Consider the following 25,921-nt stretch of genomic DNA (forward strand, 5'->3'; position numbering starts at 1 on the left):
CATTCAAAAGTTGAATGGGGGCAGAAGAGCCTGCCGTCTACAAGGCAATTAAGGTGGTGTGGCTGGAGAAGTAGGAGGAAACCAAGAGGGTGTAGCTTCCCAGAAGCCAAGGGAAACAGCATTTCCAGAAGGAAAGAATGAGGGTATTATAGACCATGATGTCAAAGGTCAAAGAATGCCAGGACTAGAAGGTGTTTTATGGACTTAGCACCATATTCACTGGGTTATGGGTGCTCAAATAACAGGCTCAGGTGTCTGATGGCAAGAGGGTCAGGGAAAGGAGAAAGAAGGCACTTTGGTGAGACTGGCAATGAAGTAGGGGAAGAGCAATGGCTGCAGCGGATGTGGCCTAGAAAACTGGTAGAGAACTGAGCATGTTACAGGATGGTGAGATGGAGGCCACAGGCAGGATGAGGCTGAAGAGACAGAGAGGGGCTAATGGACCAAGTGCTACTCCTAAGGAGGTGGGATGGGATCTGTCTAGGTGGCACAAACTAGCTCAGGTAGGAAGAGGGCCCCTCCTTCACCTAACAGGAGGCAGACCAGAAGAACAGCCCTTACATGGCTGGGCATGAGGGCTGGAGGCACCACACCTGGTGGCTCCTGCTCACACTGTTAAGGCAGCTTCTAAAGGCCAAGGGCAAGCATGAGGTACAGCGTTTGAGAAAGGCATGGAAAGTCTAGAACAGTAATCATGGCAAAAGGCAGAGAGAAGACTAACGAAATACAACAGGAGCCGGATGCAGCGGCTCATGTCTGTAATCCCAGCCCTTCAGGAGACTGAGGCGGGCAGATCACTTGAGCCCAGGAGTTAGACCAGCCAGGACAACATGGAGAAACCTCATCTCTATAAGAAATACAAAAATTAGCCAGGTGCAGTGGCGCATGCCTGTGGTCCCAGCTACTCAGGAGGCTGAGGTGGGAGAATCACCTGAGCCCAGGGAGGTCGAGGCTGTAGTGAGCCATGATCGTGCCACTGCACTCCAGCCTAGGTGACACAGTGAGACTCTGTCTCAAATTTTTTAAAAAAGGACCCTATGACCCAGCTGACGCTGGTTTACAGGGTCACCATGCTGGATTGATAGGTGACTATGTGATTTCTCCAGCAGCTCTCAGAAGGCAGGGGCAGAGTCCTGCCAGGTGCACAAAGGAAGGACAACGGGTGCTCTCTGATGAAAGAATGGGGTGTAGAGGAAAAGCCAGAACATGGATGGGGCAAGGAATGTCTGCAGAGGGATGGGAGGACTGGCATTCAGAGAACAAGGTGATTGTACTCAGGATTTCAGGTGAACAGGTAACTCCAGGAGATGACACAGTCCAGGCTATGACCAGGGCAGTGGGTGAAGCAGGGTGGAGAAGCCACCACTGGACGGGAGATGGATCAAGATACTAGGTAAGTCATCGGAACCCAGAATGATGCAGCAGTACGTCAGGGGAAGATGATCTTGAGCCAAATCTCCCAGTCTTCAAGGAATGAGGCAGAGAGTCTGGGAGTACAGGGAGGAAAAAGAGAAAATATCAACACATCACCTGTCCCAAAGGAATGGAGATCAGAGATCTCCTTCACCGAATGCATCTTATATGCTGTCAACAAGCAAGAGCAAGGCAGAACTTTACATATATTGCCTTATCTAATCCCCACAACCACACTACACAGTCTTATTCTAGATGAAAAAACTGTGGCTCACAGGCTAAGGACTTGCCCAAAATCACAGAGTATTGATTGATTGATTGATTGATTGAGACAGGGTCTTGCTCTGTTGCTTGAGCTAGAATGCAGTGGCCCAGTCACAGCTCACTGCAGCCTCAAATTCCTGGGGTCAAGTGATCCTCCTGCCTCAGCCCCTCAATAGCTAAGACCACAGGCGTGTGCCACCACGCCTGGCTAATTTTAAATTTTTTTGTAGAGATGAGGTCTCACTACATTACCCAGGCTACCAAGATCACAGATCTTAAACATGTTGAATCCAGAATTTGAGGTTCAGGCTTCCAAACACCAAAGCCACTCCACCCCACCACATTCACAGAGGGACAGCATAGATTGCATTATTTATGCCCCAGCAATCCCTTATCCCCACACCAGAGCTCTCTAATTACACCTCACACCATTTCCAAGGAGGAGGGGTCACGGAGTGCCAGGCTGCTGGGTAATAAGCACCGGCTGTCCTCTTGAATGGCTTACTGTACTGGCTGAGATGGGAGGCCGCGGTAATTACCCAGAGCCCATTAAAAAGCACTGGGAATATGATGTGCTAATACTTCCAGAACAAACACATCGAAATATTGGTTTTTAAGGAAACACTGGCCTAGAATTTATATTTCTAAAAAAGCTGACTTGATCATAACTCCACAGGAATAATTCCTTCCCACATTTCCAAACAAGCCAGTCAGTGGTTTGTTTGTTTTGTTTCGAGAGTAGGTCTCACTCTGTTGTCCACGCTGGAGTGCAGGTGGCACAATCATGGCTCACTGCAGCCTTGAACTCCTGGGCTCAAGAGATCCTCCCACCTCAGCCTCTGAGTAGCTGGAACTACAGGCACGCACCGCTATGCCTGGCAACCAGTGTTTTAATTCCAATGGCAACATAGTTTCATTATAAGGAGAAAAGCAGCCTACCACACTTGTTATATGGGGTTACAAAATGCTGCCAGACTGGGAGCAAAAAGAAACCCTGAGGAAATAAAAGATATGACAATAGTCTTGTTGCCAACATTAATACAAAAGATAGCCAATGGTATTCATCTGGCTCTTAATTTGTTTGATATTTATTTATTTGGATATCAATAAGACATAGTGGAAAAGCCTGAGAAGAGGCTGGAGGTTGCAAAGATGATTTTTTTTTTTTTAGGTTGACCCACTCTGGGTGTATTTGAGCAAAATCTTGGGGCTTCCCACAGTACTTGGCAAGACGCGCCTGGTTACGAACAACATGGGACAATGGGCAGCCTCGTTGCGCTGCACAGAGGAAAGGAAAGAAGCCTTGCAGCCACTGCCTGGGAAGGAGCAGCACATTCTGAATTAACCAGGCATGCCTCACTCATTGCAATCCCCAAACAAGCCCAACTCTCCGTGTTGATTATTCTTACCATACTCCACCAGAAAGCAGCATGATTTTCTGTCCTCAAATACTTCAGATTCCAAGAGAACTGCACCTTCTAGAGTCTCTACTGATAACCTCAGCCACTTACCCACTTGAAGCATCAGCACACACTTAAAAAGGAAACCTGCTAAGCATTCCTGACTGAGTCTCTCCAGGCCTGCGGGTGAAGGAGCTGATTCCCCTCACTTTTCAGAAGATGAGGAAGAATTCAGACTTCACCCCCGTCCCTTCCCCGCCCCCCAACCCATGCTGTGCTCAGGGCCAGCAGCTTTGCAGGGAGGGAACTAATCTCAGATTGTTGAGGTGAACAAAAGTGATAATGATGAGCCTTGGATCAGCTGTTTAATCTTTTTATACTCTCCCTGGTCCCTGAAATTCTGATCTTTACTCTGGGGACATTTTATTAGCTACACCGTGAGGAAACTGGAAACGCGCCTCAGACAGCCCCACTCTAAAAAGGATCATTTTTAAAACAGTAAATTTCAAATGAGGCACTGCATCCAGACACAGCCTAAGCAAATTTTACAATACATATACTGAGGAAGTGTTATCAAATCACCTGAAGAATGTTCAGAAAACTATTTTTTTTTGAGACAAGGTCTCGCTCTGTCCCCTGAGCTGGAGTACAGTAGCACAATCATGGCTCACCGTAACCTCAAATTCCTGGGCTCAAGTGATTCTCCTCCCTCAGCCTCCAGAGTAGCTAGGACTACAGGTGCACACCACCATGCCTGGCTAACTTTTTTATTTTTTGTAGAGATGGGGGTCTCGCTATGTTGCTATCAAGCTATCCTCCTGCCTCAGCCTCCCAAAGTGCTGGGATTATAGGCATCGGCCACCATGCCCAGTCAGGAATCTTCGGAAAACTTTCAATTTTGAAAATTCAAGGCCGGGCACGATGGCTCACGCCTGTAATCCCAGCACTTTGGGAGGCTGAGGCGGGTGGATCACAAGGTCAGGCGTTCGAGACCAGCCTGGCCAACATGGTGAAACCCCATCTCTACTAAAAATACAAAAAAAATTAGCCAGGCATGGTGGCACATGCCTGTAATCCCAGCTACTTGGGAGGCTGAGGCAGGAGAATTGCTTGAATCTGGGAGGCGGAGGCTGCAGTGAGCCAAGATCACGCCACTGCACTCCAGCCCAGGTGACAGAGCGAGACTCCATCTCAAAAAAAAAAAATAAATAAATTCAAATAGCTGAGGTTAAGTGTCACTGACACTGTGCTCTGAGCACATTGTTCCTTTTTCTCTTTGTACTCTGTTCAATAGTTACACCATGCTCAATGATTTGGGATGAAGTTTGAGGTTTACCTTCTTATTTCTGCCGATGAAAGTAATTTCTCAGCTACAAAATAAAAGAACGTTCTCCTTCTTCTTCATCCACTACTTCTAGCTTGAGATGAAGATGCTTCCACCTAGTTCTCAAATACCGGGAAAACTTTAACCCAAGCAGTCCCTACTAACTGCCTGACCAACAAGTTACACACACACACACACACACACACACACACACACACACACACACACATATATATATATATATATATTTTCTATTTTTTTGTTTTTTTTTTTGAGATGGAGTCTCCCTCTGTCACCCAGGCTGCAGTGCAGTGGTACAATCTTGGCTCAGTGCAACTTCCATCTCCCAGATTCAAGCAATATTCCTGCCTCAGCCTCCCAAGTAGCTGGGATTACAGGCATACGCCACCATGCCTGGCCCATCTTTGTATTTTTAGTAGAGATGGGGTTTCATCACGTTGGGCAGGCTGGTCTTGAACTCCTGACCTCAAGTGATCCACACACCTCGGCCTCCCAAAGTGCTGGGATTACAGACGTGAGCTACCACGCCCGGCCATATAGATATATATATATTTTTTTTAGAGACAGGGTCTCGCATTGTCTCACAGGCTGGAGTACAGTGGCGAGATCACAGCTTACTGCTGCCTAGCGCTCCTGAGCTCAAAAGGGATCCTCCCACCTCAGCCTCCCAATGTTGCCCATGCTGGTCTGGAACTTCTGGCCTCAAGCTATCCTCCTGTCTCAGCCTCCCAAAGTGCTGGGATTATAGGTGTGAACAACCACACCCAGCCAAACAACAATTTTTAACCTCAGGATTTCAAAATTATGTAAATGTTTTCTGACTTAAAAAATTCCATTTAGATGTCTGTGAGATCTCAGCATCACCCTCGTCTCTTCTCTCCCTTGGCTCCTCCTGTCCCTCTACCCCTCAGAGCACATCACATCCTTCCACTGCCTTGAAATGCCACCTTCTACCACCCTCCTTCTCCCACATATCCCAGTGCAAAACCCTCTCTACCATCCCTGCTTCCGATCCTGCCTCCCCTACTCTGGCTCTCCACACAGAAGCTGGGGTTGCATTTAAAACATCAATCAGGGCCAGTCACAGTGGCTTACACCTGTAATCACAGCACTCTGGGAGGCTGAGGTGGGTGGATCACTTGAGGCCAGGAGTTTGAGACCAGCCTGGCCAACATGGCAAAACCTCATCTCTACTAAAAATACAAAAATTAGCCAGGCATGGTGGCACGCAACTATAATCCCAGCTACTTGGGAGGGTGAAACATGAGAATCACTTGAACCAGGGAGGCAGAGGTTGCAGTGAGCTAAGATCACACCACAGCACTCCAGCCTGGCCAACAAAGTGAGACTCTGCCTCAAAAAAAAAAAAAAAAAAAAGTCTATCAGGCTGGGCACATTGGCTCATACCTGTAGTCCCAGCACTTAGGGAAGACAAGGAGGGAGGATGCCTTGAGCCCAGGAGTTCAAGACTAGCCTGGGCAACACAGTGAGACCCCATCTCTACCAAAAAGCAAACAAAATTAGCCAGGCATGGTGGCGTGCACCTGCAGTCCCAGCTACCGGAGGGGCTGAGGTGGGAGGATCACTTGAGCCCAGAAGGTTGATGCTCCCATGAGCTAGGACTGCACCGCTGCACGCCAGCCTGGGTGACAGAGCAAGACACTGTGATATGGTTTGGATCTCTGTCCCCGCCCAAATCTCATGTTGAATTGTAATCCCCAATGCTGGAGGTGGGGCCTGGTGGGAGGTGATTGGATCATGGAGGTGGTTTCTTATGGTTTAACACCATCCCCCTTGGTACTGTTTAAAAGTGTGTAGCACCTCTATCTTTTCTCTTCCTCCTGCTCCAGCCAAGTGAAGTGCTGACTCCCCCTTTGCCTTCCACCATGATTATAAGTTTCCTGAGGCCTCCCTAGAAGCCAAGTAGATGCCAGCACCACGCTTCCTGTGCAGCCTGTAGAACCACGAGCCAATCAAACCTCTTTTCTTTATAAATTACCCAATCCTAGGTATTTCTTTATAGCCATGTGAGAATAGACTAATATACCGTCTCATAAATAAATAATCTAAAAATCAATCAATTCTTGTCACTCTCCTGCAGCTTCCTCCATACTCAGAATCCTCCAGTAGTTCCCAATCACATGCAGATTAAAATACCCACTCCTTACAGCAGCCGGCAGGCCAGTGGGATGCAGCTGTCCCCTGACTATCTCCTGGCTTCATCCACGTCCACTTTCCCCAGGGGCGCCTGCACTGCAGCCACACTGGCCTTCTGACCAAGGCCTCTCCACTTGCTGTTTGCTCTGCCTGGGAAGCTTTTCCTCCATATGTTCCCATGGCCCAATCCCCATTCAATCTCTGCTCACCTATAACCTCCCTAAAGACACCTCTGCTGTCACCTCATTCTCTCCCCTAGTCACTACCTGGTATCATATCCTACATCTATTACTACATTGGGTCTCTTTGGTCTGCCCCCAGACCTGGACTGTCTCATTTACTGTCATAACTCAGTGCCTGGCCCACGGAAGCCACACAGCTCACACTTAGCAATCATTGATCTAAGTGGGTCTCCAGCTCCCCATTCTGCTGGAGACTCTAATCAAAGGTGATTCTTACCTGCTGAAGACCTGTGAAATCAGACCGAACCATATATTTCTGGAATAAACATAAACCACTCAGCAAATGTACTGGGGAGCAGCATGTAAACAGGTGGCCCATCACCTGCTGTTCCAGCACCTGCATCCACTAGTTTGTAAGAACAGAGGCTGTGGCCGGGGGCGGTGGCTCATGCCTGTAATCCCAGCACTTTGGGAGGCCAAGGCAGGTGGATCACCTGAGGTCAGGAGTTCGAGACCAGCCTGGCCAACATGATGAAACCCCATCTCTACTAAAAATACAAAAAATCAGCTGGGCATGATAGCGGGCGCCTATAATCCCAGCTACAGGTTGCAGTGAGCCAAGATCGCACCACTGCACTCCAAGCTGGGCAACGAGAGCAAAACTCCATCTCAAAAAAAAATAACAGAGTCTGCCATTGAGATAAAAGGCTTCCTACTTTATGATTCCCCTCCTTCAGATAAAATCAGAGAAATGAAAAATGGTTGTTCCTGGTTTTCTTTCCCGATCTCTGAATTCACAGGGAAATAAACATATTAATAAATAGTTACCCATTTCAGTACCTCTATTCTCATACTGGCCTCACTGTATAGTTTAGGTTTGGGGCTTTTTAAAAAATATTTTCTACAACTAAATAGTGTTTTAAATACAAAAGTACTTTTCGAAAATAGATTTATTTACTTTATTTTGAAGAAAAATGCCTGGATTAGAAAAGCTTTACTTTTTTTTTTTTTTTCGAGATGGAGTCTGGTTCTGTCTCCCAAGCTAGAGGGCAGTGGCGTGATCTGAGCTCACTGCAAGCTCTGCCTCCGGGTTCACGCCATTCTCTTGCCTCAGCCTCCCGAGTAGCTGGGACTACAGGCGCCTGCCACCACGCCCGGCTAATTTTTTGTATTTTTAGTAGAGACGAGGTTTCACCATGTTAGCCAAGATGGTCTCGATCTGCTGACCTCGTGATCCGCCCATCTCGGCCTCCCAAAGTGCTGGGATTACAGGCGTGAGCCACCGCACCCGGCCAAAAAGCTTTTCTAAAAATGTACTTCTGAAAGTTGTGGCCATTATTAGAGTAAGATATGCCACTAATGTATGCATGTATTATCTTATTATTTTTGAAATAAAAATGATGAGGTAATTAATTTTGTGCTTAGCTATAAAATTAGTGTAAATATATCAAAATATCAGAAATTTGAAATAAACAGTAAGAAACATCTATAAGGAAACTTGCATCATTCTGAGATTTATTAAAGAGTATACACTGAGGTTATATTCACATGAGCCCATTTCCTGTAGAAAGTCAGTCTACCCGAGCAGTTATTTAAGTAAATTTGATATTGATTATACCCTGTAACTCCAAACCAAGACATGGGTTACCATAAATATGAGGGGAGAAGGAGGGTCTACACATGGAAGCTTACTGACAAAAGTTGATCACTGGCCAGGCGTGGTGGCTTATGCCTGTATTCCCAGCACTTTGGGAGGCCGAGGCAGGCAGATCACCTGAGGTCGGGAGTTCGAGACCAGCCTGGCCAACATGGTGAAATTCCATCTCTACTAAAAATACAAAAATTAGTCAGGCGTGGTGGCACGTGCCTGTAGTCCCAGCTACTCGGGAGGCTGAGGCAGAAGAATCACTTGAACCTGGGAGGCAGAGGTTGCAGTGAGCTGAGATCACGCCACTGCACTCCAGCCTGGGCAAGAGTACGACTCTTGTCTCAAAAAAAAAAAAAAAAAAAAAAAAAAAAAGATCACTGATCTCTTTGATCACTTAATCACTGAGACCCAGGACAACAGCTGCAGAAGGGGTGATTAGCCAAACAACACACAAATTGGTATGTAAAAATAATCAGTGCCCTGGCTAGCTTATCAGTCCATTGAGGTAAAAGTGGTCCCGTACAAAACTACCACTGTGCCAGAGGAGCGAAGAGGCAGCAAGCTAACCACGCAATTCAAAACAGGCTCTTGTCAAAAAAATTCTCTAGTATATGATCACCCCGAGACTTACCCACATTTCGTATACTTTCTATGAAATGCTAAGGCTCACTTTTAATCTAAAATAGGCAAACTTTCTTCATGTGCCTCTGAGTCCTCTTCTGGTTCCACAAAGGATTAAATAAAAAGGGCCTCAAAGGATAAAAGAAGGAAGTGTAGAAGGGAGGGATGGAGGGAGAGACAGGGAGAATGAGAATACAGAAAAATAGAAAGAGGAGAGCAAGAAAGAGACAGAGGGAGAAAGAGAAAGAAAGGGAGAAAGAAAGAACAAACAGCAGAGAGAGAAACAAAGAAAGAGACAGAGGAAGAAAGAAAAGAAAAAAGTTCACGGGGAAAAAAACAGTGATGTGTTTCATGGAAAAGCTATTTGTTAAAGAGTCCCTCTTTTTTCTGTGTACTGTATCATGCCATATGTGGGAAGTGAACAAGGCTGGAACTCCGCCTAAGAACATCTGCCACGGACATTAAAAGCCCTAATAATAGCACAGCTGGTGTCCCCAGCCTAATGAGCTCACCACCCACGTGACTGCTCCTTCTCCAGCAGCTTCTCCAGAGAGAGAAGGCAGCCAGCAAGAGAAGCAGTCCCCACCCCCACCCTCCCCCACATTCATGCTTTATTTCCTCCACTGCTTTCATTCTCCCCTTCCAGAAACCACCCCCTCCCATTTTCTTGAGCTAAGTTACTCTGATCCAGCAGTGCTTTGAACAGACACATTCTTCTTTTTTCCTTCCCCTCTCCCTTTGAACAGACACATTCTTAACATGAAAGGCAAATACCAGAAATAAAACATGGGGACATCACTACAGGTCTTATGGACATTGAAAGAGTAATAATTGTGCCAATTAATTCAGTGGCTTAGATAAAGTGGATAAAGCCCTTAAAATACACAACTTATCAAAATTAATGTAAGAAGATATAAATAACCCTATATCTATTTTTAAAATGGAATTCCAAATGAAAAACTTTCTACACCACAATGAAAGGCCAGCGTGCCCCAGAGTGCCTCGTTGCCAGGGTCCAAGGTACAGGCACCTCCAGGAGCCCTGGTCTGGGAAGTTATGTCTGACAGGAAGACTCTCCCACTGACCAAGGCATATTGCTAGGAGGAAACCAAGCACAGCAGAAAGCGGGGCAGGGAGGACATAAAGAAGTGAGGTTTTTACAAGGTTGGGAAGCTTTAACTCCCTCTGGCATAATCTTTTGAAACTAATTCCCATCACAGTATACTTTTAAAAACTCTCTAGCATTTTAAGAAACTGCACCTTAGCATCAGGAAGGGAAAGAATTTCAGCTTCTAAGGGGAAGCCTAGCAGAAAGTGACAAGAGGAGACTCATGTTGGCACTAATGTGGTATCCACGGCAATTGGAAGAGAAGCTGAAAAATCTGGGATCTCTCACTCTCAGTCCAGGGCAACACATCCTGACAGCCAGGAAGAGTCAAATGGCTATGGTAAGACACATGGGGTTTATTCACCAGAAAAAGACAAAGAACGCCACATTTCAAAACTCAGGCTTGGTAACACAATAGCATGGGTGTGTATGCAAGCATGAAGTACTGAAGCTAACAAATTACTAGATTCTATCCCTGTCTAGCAAGTACTTATTTCAATAGCAATCATATGATTAGCTGAAAGTGGGCAATCATTAACTTCATCTACTGTTAAACAGTTACACACAAAAACATAGTGCTTTATATCTTGTTAATATCACAAATAAGTTATGCAACCCTTGACAGTGTTCTGTTTTGATTTAAAATACCAATGCTATTGCTGCCATAAGTTAAACACTGCAAAATTACAAAACTTCAAAGATAATTACGGCATTTTAAGGACTATCATAAATACTTTTATACAACTGCGATGTTTACAAGGCTAAGCCAGCATCTCTTCTGAAAAACAAAGAACCAAATGATACAACTAGAAATATCTGCATACCTACTATGTATAAACAAACCCAAAGACATTTTAGCTTTTATCTCACCTGGCCTCTCACAGCAGAGTAACCCTGTGAACGCTACCCTTCACCAAAAGAACACTCCCTCCCCTAGCACCTCTGGTCTTCTCTCAATCTCTAGTCACTACTCCTCTGTGAGTTCTCCTACACATGGATATCACTACACAGGAATGGTCCCCAAACCATTGCCTCAAACTCCTATCCCTCTTCGAACTGTCAGGCCCAGATGTCCCACTGCCCTAAACATCTCCACTTAGCAATCTCAGGAGTGGCCGGTCACGGTGGCTCACGCCTGTAATCCCAGCACTCTGGGGGGCCAAGGTGGGTGAATCACCTGAGGTCAGGAATTCGAGACCAGCCTGGCCAACATGGCGAAACCCCATCCCTACTAAAAATATAAAAATTAGCCAGGTGTGGTGGCGGGCGCCTGTAATCCCCAGATACTTGGGAGGCTGAGGCAGGAGAATTGCTTGAACCCGGGAGACGGAGGTTGCAGTGAGCCGAGATTGTGCCACTGCACTCCAGCCTGGGCAATAGAGCGAGATTCCATCTCAAAAAAAAAAAAAACCCTCATGAGCACGTCAAACTCAGCATATTCAAAACATGACCCCCCAGGTCCTCACCACTGGGACAACTGATTAATGGTGGTCCAACTCAGAAACCTCAGCCTTATCCTTCACTCCACCCCCTCCTTTACCCTACCACTATCTCTTCAACAACCAAGGCTTATCTCTTAAACATCTACCCACACTATCACTCACTAACCCCCACCCTCTCTCACCTTGAGTACAGCCAGAGCTTCCAGCTGGGTCTCAGTCATCATGAAGGTAGAAGGCCTAGGATCACATACGGCCTAGGACACGGCCTAGGACACGTTTACCAAGGTAAAGCCAGCCACTACTCCTAATGTCACCCAACCCTGCCATGGGCCTTCTCTTTGGAACATCTACAAACTGCATCCCTTTTCCACCCTAGTGACCAAATGTGGATGCAACTTGAGTTTGTGAGGGAAATTCTCAAACTTGCTTGTGATGATCAATCTGCCATGCTGCCTTTTGCCAAACAGAGAATTCAGTATACTATAAAGAACAAAAACTAGATTATAAGATAGCCAAACTCCCAGGAATATTTATTTATTTATTTATTTTTATTTTTTTAGATGGAGTCTCGCTCTGTCACCCAGGCTGGAGTTTAGTGGCGCAATCTCGGCTCACTGCAACCTCCACCTCCTGGGTTCACGCCATTCTCCTGCCTTGGCCTCTTGAGTAGCTGGGACTACAGGCGCCCACCAACACGTCCAGCTAATTTTTTGTATTTTTAGTGGAGACAGGGTTTCACCGTGTTAGCCAGGATGGTCTCGATCTCCTGACCTCGTGATCCGCCCGCCTCGCCCTCCCAAAGTGCTGGGATTACAGGTGTGAGCCACTTCGCCGGGCCAGGAATATTTATTTTCTTTATTCCTTTCCATGAGTATCACTTCTACTATACCATCAAGAGACTTAGTCCAGTTAAAGGTTTTGCAAGTTAACACTCAATTGTTGTGAAACATTCCTCTTGTACTAAAGTTTTCTGTTTTGTTTTGTTTTTTTTTAAGACAGGGTCTCTTTCCATTGCCTAGGCCGGAGTACAATGGTGTAATCATAGCTCACTGCAATCTCTGCCTCCTGGGCTCAAGTGATCCTTCTGCTTCAACTTCCCAGATAGCTGGGACTACTGGGGCACACCACCATGCCCAGCTAATTTTAGTACTTTTTGTAGAGATAGGGTTTCACCACATTGCCCAGGCTGGTCTCCAACTCCCGCGCTGAAGCAATCCACCTGCCTTGGCCTCCCAAAGTGCTGGCATTATAGGCATGAGCTGCTACACCCAGCCAGTTATTTAACAAGACTAACTCCTATCTTTCAAATACAGTATAAAACATCCACTGCACCAGTCAACATTTTAGTCTATTTTGCCAATGATTTGCCTGTCACACCTTTTATCCACTGCTGTAATAATAACAATCTGCTTGTTTTCTCAAATAGAAAGATGTTTTCCCAAATACATAACACCAAACTATGTTTCTTCCACAAGAGACCTTTGGAATGTCTTGATATTCAAATCCAAAGCGATTCTTCTAATGCCTTGGGACCACTGCAAAATTAACCTTTCTCCTCAAAGTCAAAGCAGGGAAGCTAGTTGATGGGTGAGCAAAAACCATAGCTCACATCAATGCTTTAGGCCATGGGGGCTATTCCTGTTACTGTCATATAGATGAAGTCCAGTGCACACCCTACCCTTGAGGTGTGGCATAGAATACCTGTTCCAAACTATTTTTGGATGAATGGATCATAAGGAGTTCAGTAAAAACAATAATTATGGCTAACACAAATGCTTCCTCTCACCAAGCATATGTATAAATTCACATAATCCTCTTAATAACTGTATGAGGGCCAGGGGCAGTGGCTCACACCTATAATCCCAGCACTTTGGGAGGCCAAGGCGGGTGGATAACTGACCAGGAGTTCGAGACCAGCCTGGCCAACACAGTAAAACCCCATCTCTACTAAAAATACAAAAATTAGCCAGGTGTGGTGGCACACACCTGTAATCCCAGCTACTTAGGAGGCTGAAGCAGGAGAATTGCCTGAACCAGGGAGACGGAGGTTGAAGTGAGCCAAGATCGTGCCACTGCACTTCAGCCTGGGCAACAGAGTGAACTCCATTTCAAAAAAATAATAACTGCATGAGGTTATCATATAAGGTAATGATTCCAAAGCTGCCTGTCATAAACAGGAGTTGCTGGATTCAACGCACCTAAGCAACAATCTTACAGGGGAAAAAAGAACATGGCTTCAAACACATCAATGGCGTGCTGCGTTGTATCTACACTGTTCAATCTGAAGGTTTTTACTTTTTAACTAATGAATGAAAACAAAGCTACTTCCCACTCAGGTACATAAAGCAATTGTACAACTGTACAATTCCCATAGTATTCTGCATTTTATTTAAAATATATTCTAGATGCAAAGGTTGAAATGAAATGCTCACTGTCTAGGAGACACTCCTTTATTCTGTACTATGAAAGCCACTAAACCAATTGTCTTGGAAATTCTGCACCCAAATGTAATACTCACAGACACAGCACCAGTGAGTCATACACATAACAAATTGCTCATTTTCCTCCTTCCCACCTTTCCTCTAAATCATTATAATGCTATTCCTGAATCATAGGTTTGGTTTTTTGTTTGTTTTGCATTTTTAATTCTCCAGTATAATGCTTGCCAATTCCAACTTCCTAACATGACAAGAATCTGTCCCTTTAGTTTAAGTAAACCTCCAATTTTCTTCCCAGGTTTGAAATTCTTCAGTGCAGGCAAGGCCCACACCTCTGGATCTCCCAGTAAATAAAAAATGCCCCTTGATACTATAACTGTCTTGCTAGATCTCTTAAAATATCAGATTACCAAACTCCCCAACTGGAAGTCCAACAGGCAAACCAAGTTTACTGTGGGAGCCCTGTATTCAGAATCACAAGATGTAGCATACTCTTTTACTAAGTTATCTTTTTTAATTCTGGAAGTCTTATATACCAAATCCAAAGAAGAATGAACACTTGGAAAACTTCATTTTTACTAAAGCCGAACATATGTCTTATGACCCAATGATCCACTCCTGAGCATATACCTGATAGAAACGAGTACTTATATACTTAGTTCATAGCAGCTTTATCCATGATAGTCCCAACTGGAAAAAAACCAAATGTCCATCCACAGGTAAATGTATGAACAAATCATGATATAACCATAAAATGGAATACTATCCCACACTAAAAAGGAATGAAGCACTAGTACATGCAACAAATGGATGAACATTGCAGATAAAACGTTGAGCAAAAGACCAGACATAAAAGTACACACTATATGACTCAATTTACATGAAGTCCAAAACAGGCACAATTATCCTACAGTAATAGAGGTCACAAGAGTGGTTATCTACAAGGAGTTACTGGCAGTACAAGTGGTATATGTAAGTAAAATTAATGGAGCTAAGATAATTAAAGGTTCAATGCATAAGAAATTAAAGGTTCTAGTTAACTTGTCAACCTTAGATGGTAACGCAACATGATATAAAATATTTGCTCCACAGAACACAGCAGGAACCAAAAGTCAGGCAGAAACCGAGACAGCCAGGATCTCCCTCTCATGAGCATTGTCCTCTTCCCACTGCTGTTCTCCAGCCAGAACACGGCCACCTGGTTCCACCATGAATCTGGACTGTCAGTCCCTTTGGCATGAACAGTTGAGCTGTCTTCAGTCATTCTCTCCCTGATTTTCTCATCACAGTGAGGACAATCAATTCTTCTGGAGGTCAAAGGAATTTGTCTTCCCCACTCTCCAAGAAATATTTCCCAATGGTCCTCAGACAAACATAAATTCAAGGGTAGTTTCAGCTCTCATTGTTTACCTGCTCCTCAAGGTCCAAATTCCTGACTCAATAATACAGGTGAAGCCAAACCACTTCTAACATTATAGGGAGACATTTTATCTTTGGTCACATCTCAAATCTCAAGCTGGAAATTATTTGATAGAAACCCATAATAAAAGGAGGCAGCCTACACTAGAGGCTGTGTATCTAGAGTAGGTTGTATCATATACATTCCACATTTCGCAAAACTTAAAAACTGAGAGCTTACAGAATGTTAGCATAAAAAAAATCCAGACCCACAGCGCATGTTGTTTATGTTAAAGAACTGCCTGGTCAGGTACAGTGGCTCATGCTTGTAATCCCAGTACTTTGGGAGGCCAAGGCAGAAGGATCGCTTGAGGCTAGGACAGCCTGGGCAACATAGCAAGACCTCATCTCTACAAAAAAATTTAAAAAAGAAAAGAAAAGAAAAGAAAATTAGCCAGGTGTGGCAGCACACGTGCTACTCAGGAAGCCAAAGCAGGAAGATGGCTTGAGTCCAGGAGTTCAAGGTTATAGTGAGCTATGATCAGGCCACTGCACTTCAGCCCAGGCAACAGAGAGAGATTCTATCTCTAAAAAAAGAACTTTTTTATTATACCAAAACAACCAGAGGAACTGATGGACAACTTCTAAAATCCCATGGTTCTCTATATGCATAAATGCTTTATCTCTGTAATCCTGCAGAGAGACAAAAAAAAAGTGAGATCCTATATCCCTATTCTAATTAATATGCTTTTTTTCTTTTTTTTTTTTTATACTCTGTTGCCAGGCTGGAGTGCAATAGTGCGATCTTGGCTCAATGCAACCTCCGCTTCCTGGGTTCAAGCGATTCTCCTTCCTCAGCCTCCCAAGTAGCTGGGATTACAGGCGTCCGCCACCACGCCCAGCTAATTTTTGTATTTTTAATAGAGACCGGGTTTCACTATGTTGGCCAGGATGGTCCCGATCTCCTGACCTCGCAATCCACCTGCCTCTGCCTCCCAAAGTGCTGGAATTATAGTCGTAAGCCACCACACTCAGCCATTAATATGCATTTTTTTAAGTGACATAAATCAACCTGCATCTATGTAATGGAAGATAGAATTTGCTAATAGTTCATCTGTATCAACACAAATGAGTAGACAGTGACATCTTTTAATCAACATAATCATGTTATCTAGTAACTAATTCTAGTCATTAAGGAGGAATGCAGCAAGTGCTCTGAATAGTATGCTAAAGACATACTTTTCAGAAAATGTCAAGCCACTTAGTCCACATGTTCACAGTTATTTTCTCCTACTTCTTACAAGAAAAAAAAGATTTTTAAAGTCACCTGAGTACCCACAGCATGGTCTTATTTAACATTCAAATGTGGATAATTTATACTGTGATGGAGCATCCTTGTCGCGTGTTAGTACAAAATCCACTTCCTCTGGATAGATTATCCTCTGCTTTTGAATGTCCTGGAACTAGAGACCCTAGAAATAATCCAGCTCCACAATTCCCAAACTGGGGTACATGTGCTTATGCTGGGGATTCCCCAGAACCTCAGGGAAAACAAGGTACATTTTCCTTAAGAGCAGTTTTTGACTCAGATAGCAATTTTTTTTTTTTTTTTTTTAGATGGGGTCTCGCTGTCACCTAGGCTAGAGTACAATGGTGCAATAATGGCTCACTGCAGCCTCAACCTCCTGGGCTCAAGACATTCTCCCACCTCAGCCTCCCTAGTAGCTGGAACTACAGGTGCACATCACCACACCTGACTAATTTTTCTTCTTCTTCTTTTTTTTTTTTTTTGTAACAATGAGGTCTCACTATGTTGCCCAGGCTGGTCTTGAACTCCTAGGCTCAAGTGATCCTCCCACCTCAGCATTCTAGGAAGGGCTATTGCCAGCTTCACCTGTTACATAGCAAGAACCTGTCTCTAAGAAAAAAAAAATGTTTAAGGAAGTCCAAACAGGCTGCCTACAGGCACACTGCCTATGAGTTAGCCCTGCTCTGCAAGGAACAGTACCATAAAATAAAAATAATAAATTTTGAAAACAAAAAAATTAAGTCCAAACAAGGATTTCAAGAGCTCCCCTCCCACCCCATTCCACCCTGTTCCACCTCAGGTGCACTATTAACAATAATAATTAAATAAATTTCTCACTACAATGAATCATATTACACAGCCTTTCATAAAATGCCTATCAAAGCCTTTAAGCAGCTAAACATCACTGGTATTCTGTGTAACTCAGGAGACATCCAGTTTTACACATATGCAATTATTTACTGTCTCTTCACTAAAATTTGCACTTTTCAACACTGCAAGTGGCCTCCACTTAGATACATCTAAGAAGACAAGTCAGAATAGGGAACATTTGTTTGAAAAGAAGGGGGGAAAAGGAGGTGAGAAGCCAGAATACCCATTCATTCAACAGTGTATCTCTGTCTCACAACAGAGAATCCAAGAATAAAAATCTAAGAACCCACATAAGCCCTTGGGTTCTATCTCCAACTTTTAAAAAGAGCATCCTCTTGTCTTCCCCTACAAAAATCACAGTGCATGCCAAATATAGATGAGTTAAATAAGTCAGAGTCCATTTTCTTTTGTTTTGTTTTGTTTTTGAGACAGAGTCTCACTCTGTTGCCCAGGCGGGCATGCAATGGCACAATCTTGGCTCACTGCAACCTCCACCTCCTGGGTTCAAGCAATTCTCCTGCCTCAGCCTCCCACGTAGCTGGGATTACAGAAGCATGCTGCCACGCCAGGCTACTTTTTTTGTGTTTTGGTAGAGACAGGGTTCCACCAGGTTGCCCAGGCTGGTCTCGAACTCCTGAGCTCAGGCAATCCACCTGCCTCGACCTCCCAAAGTGCCAGGATTACAGGCGTGAGCCACCGCGGCCAGTGATCAGAGTCCATTTTCAAAATCAAGGGTCACAGAATCATATATGTGAAGAGGCTGGTCATGGTAACTTTAAAGTTTATTAAACTTCCCAACCATACAGTGTTAAACTCTGGCATGCACAAAAGGCTTTACTGAATATCTGCAATCCTCAGTGAGTTTAAATGACTGTTCATCCTCCAATGCCTTTCTTACTTGAGCCCCAAAGGGTAAAAAAAGAACTGTCCCTTGTAGAAAAACTGGCCACCTATCTGCTTACTCTCCTTAGCTCTCTTATGAGCTATATGGTGCAACAGAACAATCGCATCTATAAAAACTCCAACAGCTGATGGAGAGGAGAACGCCTAAGGTCTGTTCTCTACCTTGGGAGCACGAAGTCAAGATGGAGAGCCCAGATGGTTAATTCAAGAATCACCAAACAATTACAGTGGCCTACTATATACAAGGTCAGAGGCAGGGACTCAGAATGCAAGGACAGGGACTGGGAGTGGTGGCTTATGCCTGTAATCCCAGCACTTTGGGAGGTTATGGCCAGCAGATCACTTGAGGTCAAGAGTTTGAGACCAGCCTGGCCAACATGGTGAAACCCCGTCTCTACTAAAAATACAAAAATTAGCTGGGCGTGGTGGCAGGTGCCTGCAATCCCAGCTACTTGGGAGGCTGAGGCCAGATAATCGCTTGAACCTGGGAGGTGGAGGACGCAGTGAGCCAAGATCACACCACTGCACTCTAGCCTCAGTGACAGAGCAACACTGTCCCAAAAAAAAAAAAAAATACAATGACAGGAGCAAAGTCCACTTAAGATGGCAAACCTTAAGGTGTTGTTAGTTTGGAAAGTGAAAGTTTAAGAACTCCATTCGATGTGAATAGTGCTCTATTATTTTTGAAAGCCCTTTTATTTTTATGTTTTTTGTTTTTGTTTTTGAGATGGGGTCTTGCTCTGTCACCCTGGCTGAAGTGCAGTGGCGGGATCTTGGCTCAATGAAACCTCTGCCTCCTGGCTTCAAGCTATTCTCCTGACTCACCCTCCTTAGTAGCTGGGATTACAGGTGCCCATCATCATGCCCAGCTGATTTTTGTATTTTTAGTAGAGACGGGGTTTCATCATGTTGGCCAGGCTGGTCTCGAACTCCTGACCTTAAGTGATCCACCTGCCTCAGCCTCCCAAAATGCTGGGAATACACGCATTAAGTCACCATGCCCGGCCCAAAGCTCTTTTATATTACCTGATTTGACCCTCATAATAAACCTATAAAACAATAATTACTATTATATGCTTTATTATCCCTGTTGGGGCTCAAAAAGCTTACCAAATTACAAACCCAATCATGTAGGAATGAGACCTGAAAACGCTCCCAAGTCATTGAGTCAAACTTTTACAGACACTTCCATTTAAAACATTGTCTCCCAGAGAAGGGAGAGCAGGACAGAGAGGTTAAGTAAGGTCACACAGCCAATAAAGAGAGAGGAGTTGGAATTTCAGTCCAGGTTTCCCACTCCAAGACCACAGAGAAGGAGAAGCAACACAGCCAGAGTGGAGACACCCTCAACCGAGCGCTGGGGATGGGAAACTGGTCCCTGGGGCATCAAACAGGAAACGGCTGGTGCTGGGGCCAAGCTGAGATCCAACTGTTGCCAAACTCGCAGCCCTGAGACAAGGGCTTTAACCCGATTCAGCATCCCCCCAGGGCCGGGCTCAGCTTTCCAGCTGGCTTAGACTACACTGGCCTGGGAATCTCTGTGACAAAGCTGAGGTCCAAGATCAAAGAGCAACCGAGTATGACCATTCCAAACCGAGAGACAGAGGGGAAGGCGCCATCTGTCACTCCAGGTCCAGCTCTCCAAATCTACCAGTCAAGCTCCCAGCCTGTTGTCCCTTCACTCAATCTGGGGAGACCCTCCCCAGTACAGACTGGTTCCAGGGCTAATCAGAGCTCAGTCTGAGCACCTTCCTCTTCGCTGCTCTTGTAGTTGGAAATTGGAAAGGACCCTGGAACTAGATCATTTCCCTACGGTAACCTCCACTCCCCTTCCAGATCAACAAAAGACCCTCCAGAAAAGGTTACCAGTCCCGAATACACACTCACAGACAGTATTGACAACGTTTACACTTTTGAAGCAAATAAAGTTCTAGTGAAGCATATCAGAAAAAAAAAAAAAATCAGCGGTCCAACGACGAATACTTTGAAGGCTCTCAAAGCGGACGCTAATTTCAGTGTCTGAACAAGTGCAGCCACGGGTTCTAAAACAGGCAACCTTAACGGGGAGGGGGCACCCAGCGCCAGCCTCAAGAGCAGGCCGACTTTAAACAACTTTCCTGAAACACAACTTTACAAAAGAAGAAACGATATAGTTCATTATATTTGTTTTTACCTGCAAGAGGTTGACCTTGGAGACTAGAAAAGAACTTTAAAAATCAGGTCAAAAAAGTGACAAAGTAAACTTGTTAACTCTCAAGGATGCAAAGGAGGGCTCTAAGGGCTCTCTGTTCTCTGACACGCTCAGATAATGTCATTTTCATCAAGTTTTGCGGGTGAGTGGGAATCGGGGTGCTGCCCGCGCTCTGGCCTGGCTCAGCTCCAGGCTCTTTGAAGGTCGCCTCACTGTCACTTCGGAGTGCCGGAGCACGGAATCCAGGCCACGCGGCGTGGCCGACACGATGCCCTAGGGGCACTTTTCCGGGCTCCGAGGGCCTCCTGCAGGTGCGGCCGGTGCATTGGGAGGGCTGTCCCCGCAGGGTCCCGGCGCCCGGCCTCTCACGCCGCCACTATCTCACGCGGATACTCCCGGAACAGCCGTGTCCTTCCCCAGCCCCTGGGCCCGAGGCGCAGGCGGCGCGGGTGAGCTGACCCCTGGCTTACCCGCAAGAGGTGCACGGAGCGCAACCCGGCAGCAGGCGCAGTGCCAGGGGGCCTCGGTGGGGGCTTCCTCCGCGTCGTTCTCGGCCCGGCCCCGGCCGCACGGCGGCTCCGGTTCCCTCCGCTGCAGCCGGCCGGCTAGCACGGGGGCACTCGCGGGAGCTCCGCTTTGGTGCCGCCGCCTCCTGCTGCCCGCCTGCCGCCCTGGCGCTCCTGGGCTCGGAGTCCCGGGTTCCGAGACGCGGGGGTCGTCGGGGCGTTCGAGACTCTCGGGGACGCTAAGGCTGCGCTCGGGCTCTCCCGCGCGCGGCCCCACTCCGGGGGACGCCTCGCTTGAGGCGCGCGGGCGTCAAGGGCTCGGGGCGCGCGGGGGCGGCGGCCGGGTGAGCCCCGGGGCGGCGGGCGGGGGCGCTGCTGCGGACGCGGGCACTGTTGCGGGCGCCGCGGCGCGGCCTCTCGCCATGGCTCTCCCGCGAGCGGTCGGCTCGCACCTCCCCTCCGCGCTGCCGTCACCGCCCGACGCGCGCCGAGCCCTCCCCCTTCCCAGCCCCGCCCGCCGCCCCTCGCCGCCACCTGCGGGCCGCCCTCCAGGATGCCCGCCGGCCACGTCCTAGTCGCCTGGAGCCGCGCCCCGCCTTCCTCGCCCGCGGCTGCCCCTGCACTTTTACCCACGCCGTGGGGCACAGAGAAGTATCCGGTAAAGACCTGGATCCGGAAAAGCTGATCACACCCCTCCCCGAGCGCTTATTTACTTCTAGCACTTCTCGGGGTCCTTCCAGAGTCAGTCTAAGGGAAGGATGGGGCCCCCGCGGCCCGGGGCGCTGATTGTCGTGAACATAGTGTAAGTCCAGGCGTTCTGTTCCTGCAGGGCAGGCTGTCTCCTAGCAAAGCCGCCCTTAGGCGTAAATTGAGAGAGGATGGAGCCGGGGACGGGGAAAAGGCTGGAGGGGATGGAACTGGCGGTTGGAGTAAGATGCCACCAAAGGGTGACAGGCAGGGGGGTGGTGGACAGCAGAGGGGGGATCAGGAACCGATCCAGGAAGTAAGAGCTCACAGGCCACCCTATTATGCAAATCACTTGTGGATGGTTTAACGGGGAACAAACCCACATGATCTCATTTCCAGTTGAGGCTACTGAGTCTACTTCTTCTTCTTTTCAACCCAGGGGTCATAGAGGACATTGGGAGGACTTGAAGAAGACTCAGACCAGAACCAAAGGTGTAAGGAAACTAGACCCTGCAAAACCTGATTTGTCATACTGGCATAGACTTGACTTGAAGAGATCATCGTGTATAGTGAAGATTGGCTCAGGCAAGAACCATCCATGAATGCTTACTCTAGGGGGCTGTTACTGGCTGGCAGATACTTGTCTGGGTTGATGTGTCTCCCCATAGATGGTTTAGACCTGTTAGTAGCAAAAGCGGAAATAGTACCTATACAAAGAGGCAGGCAGACAGCATCTTAACCAGGTGATCAAAATTTACATCACCGGTGAGAGCAGATGGATATCATGGCCACATCAGCTATGCAGTATTCCTGGGGACAATGCATAACCTGAATCATGATGATGAAACATCAGACAAACCCAAAATGAGGAACATCTATTAAAAAGAGGAAGGGTCTGTATTATTCAAAAATGTCAACGTCATTAAAATCAAAAGAAAGCTTGGGAAATGTTCCAGACTAAAGGGTGCAAAAGAGTCAGGGCAGCTAAATGCCGTGCCTGATCCTAGACTGCATCCTGTACTAGAGGAGGGGAAATAAATCATGGACATTCCAGCTGACAAAATCAGAATCCATGTAAGAGATTAAAGTATTGGATCAATGTTAAATGTACTGATGTTGATAACTTCTATAATTATGTACAAGAATATCTAATTCTTAGGAAATACACACTGAAAGTATCTTGAAAGGGTAAAGGTCATAATGTATGCAGCTTACCTTCAAACGATTCAGGGGAAAAAAAAATCTTGATAGGAAAAAATGATAAAGCCAAGTGGGCAATAAAGGTAAGCTGCATAATATCAGTGAATCTGCATATAGAGTGTACTTGAACATTTCTGTAAGTTTGAACTTATTTCCAAATAAAAAGATTTGGAAAAATCGATCAAGTTGGGGAATGAAGTAAGGTGGGAAGAAAGCAGGTATGATATAAAAGGGCAACACAAGGGATCCTTGTGAATTTGGAACTGTTAAACATCTTGAGTATGGTAGTACAGGTGATAAAATTATCTAGAACTTAATATATACACAAATGAGTACAAATAAAACTGGGAAAATCTGAAAAAGATAGGTAAATTATATCAATGTCAATATCCTAGTTATGATATCATATTAAGGTTTTGCAAATGTTGTCATTGGGGGAAACTAGGCCAAATATATGTGTGTGTGTGTATTTTTTTTTTTTTCCAAGACGGAGTTTTGCTCTTGTTGCCCAGCCTGGAGTGCAATGGCGCAATCTCGGTTCACTGCAACCTCCGCCTCCCAGGTTCAGGAATTCTCCTGCCTCAGCCTCCTCAAGATGTTTAACAGTTCCAAATTCACAAGGATCCCTTGTGTTGCCCTTTTATATCATACCTGCTTTCTTCCCACCTTACTTCATTCCCCAACTTGATGGATTTTTCCAAATCTTTTTATTTGGAAATAAGTACCACCATGCCTGGCTAATTTTTGCATTTTTAGTAGGGATGGGGTTTTACCATGTTGGTCAGGCTGGTCTCGAGCTCCTGACCTCAGGTGATCCACCTGCCCCAGCCTCCCAAAGTGCTGGGATTACAAGCGTGAGCCACCACGCCTGGCCCAAATATATTATTTCTTAGAACTGAATGTGAATCTACCATTATCTCAGTACAATTTTTAATTACAAAAAAATCATTTTTAATTCCAAAAAAACTATATGTAAATGGGCATGCCCATCTGGGAGCATGCCAGGGCAGATATGCTGGAGCTCTCATAGTGGATCTAGAATAGACATAGTGCTGTTACCAACAGTGAAGACTTTCAAGAAAAAAAAAAAATTAGACTATTTGAAGTATAACTGACCGATCAGATTCCTTCCAGTTCTGTAATTTAACAATCCTAGAGCTGGGGGTTCTTTGAGATCATCTAGTCCAACCTACTCATTTTCTGGAAACTGTGGGCAGAAAAGTAGTGTGTGTCCACAGGAGCATCAAATTAGCGGTAGACCCGTTAACTACTGCTTGTCTGTCAAATATGTTCTACTTTCTTTACACCTTTACCAGCTGTCTGTCACTCCCTATATCTATGAGATTCAGTTAAGGCTGGTAGAGAATTTTGAAGTCATTCATTCTTTGGAGTCCCTGATTTGTTCTGTACTGCCAGATGACAGGCATGTGGATTCTGCCCCTGAGGAGTGTAGGGACCAGTTTTCCTCTCCTACTCCCAGCTTGGAGGAAGCAGATGGCAGGCAGGGCCCCAGTGACAGCCCCAGTTCTGGGCCTGACTGAGCTGATGAGCTACTTGGAGCAGCTGCTGACCTGCTGCTGCTGGAAGCCAGTGGAACAGGAACCTGGGAGGGAAGCAAGATGGATACAAGAAAGGAAAACAGTAATTGCCCTGGCAAGTCCTCCCTTTATCCAGCGTGAGGCACAAGTAGCTGCAACAGAGGCAACTGGCTTCTCTTGAGCCACAGATAGCCACTGTATTCTTTCCTTTTGTTGAATCAAATTGAAATTAATCTATGTTTACTTGCATTTGCCAGGCCCTCGTTAGTAACTGTGGGAAAATACAAAATAGAATATCTGATCCCTACCCATTAGGAACCCAGAATGCATCCAGGGACCCAAGGTGGAAATGTTGAAAGTGACCCAACAAAAGCAATTAAAAGGCTAACTATATTAGCTGGGGTTCCCCCCAAAAGCAGCGTTGGAGAAGGACTCATGGGCGGATACTTTCTTTTGGAAAATGATCCCGTAGGATATGGGTAGAAAAAGAAATTGGGACCAGAAAGAATGAAACAGGAAGGAAAGAAAGCCTATCGAAGGATACAAAATTTCTATAAACAACTGGAGCTTAGTCCCACTGAGGCCCCCTGAGGAACTGCGCAGAATGTAAGACAGAGGAGGAAATATTTAGCCACCAGTTCCTATCTCCCATTGGCCAACTTGATGCTGAGGCCAGGAGTGGTGGCTCATACCTGTAATCTCAGCATTTTGGGAGGCCAAGGTGGGTGGATCACTTGAGCCTAGGAGTTCAAGGCCAGCCTAAGCAACATAGCAAGACCCCCATCTCTACAAAAGAAAAATTTAAAAATTGGCTATAGAAGTATGAAGGTATATGCCTGTACTTCCAATTACTCAAGAGGCTGAAGCAGGAGGATTGCATGAACCGAATCAAACTGCATGAATATAATGAACATGACACTGAAAAAAAAAAAAGTAGATGCTAAGCAAAAAAAGCTAACTAAGATACAACATGGGACATATATAAAAGATGCCTGACACTAGCTTTATTCATTGCTGCAGTCCCAGCACCAACAACAGTGCCTGACCCATAGATGCCCAGTCAATAAATACAGAAAGAGGCCGGGCGCGGTGGCTCACGCTTGTAATCCCAGCACTTTGGGAGGCCGAGGCGGGCAGATCACGAGGTCAGGAGATCGAGACCATGGTGAAACCCCGTCTCTACTAAAAATACAAAAAATTAGCCGGGCGTGGTGGCGGGCGCCTGTAGTCCCAGCTACTCGGAGAGGCTGAGGCAGGAGAATGGCGTGAACCCGGGAGGCGGAGCTTGCAGTGAGCCGAGA

The 25,921-nt window shown here is 45.9% G+C and overlaps 1 protein-coding gene across 2 annotated transcripts in view; it reads right to left on the reverse strand.

The window, feature by feature from the left end:
- TRAK1 (trafficking kinesin protein 1) overlaps positions 1 to 21,498 on the reverse strand; it is a 216,499-nt gene extending 195,001 nt beyond the window's left edge. The window contains exon 1 of one of the 2 annotated variants that reach the window (XM_058443543.1): positions 21,160 to 21,498. The gene's annotated coding sequence lies outside the window, so the exon portion shown is untranslated. The remainder of the gene's footprint in view (positions 1 to 21,159) is intronic. The other variant, XM_032161965.2, reaches the window with a different exon arrangement.
- Positions 21,499 to 25,921: the final 4,423 nt, after the last annotated feature.

The sequence above is a fragment of the Hylobates moloch genome, unplaced genomic scaffold (assembly GCF_009828535.3).
Source record: "Hylobates moloch isolate HMO894 unplaced genomic scaffold, HMol_V3 SCAFFOLD_8, whole genome shotgun sequence".
NCBI classification, from domain to species: domain Eukaryota; kingdom Metazoa; phylum Chordata; class Mammalia; order Primates; family Hylobatidae; genus Hylobates; species Hylobates moloch.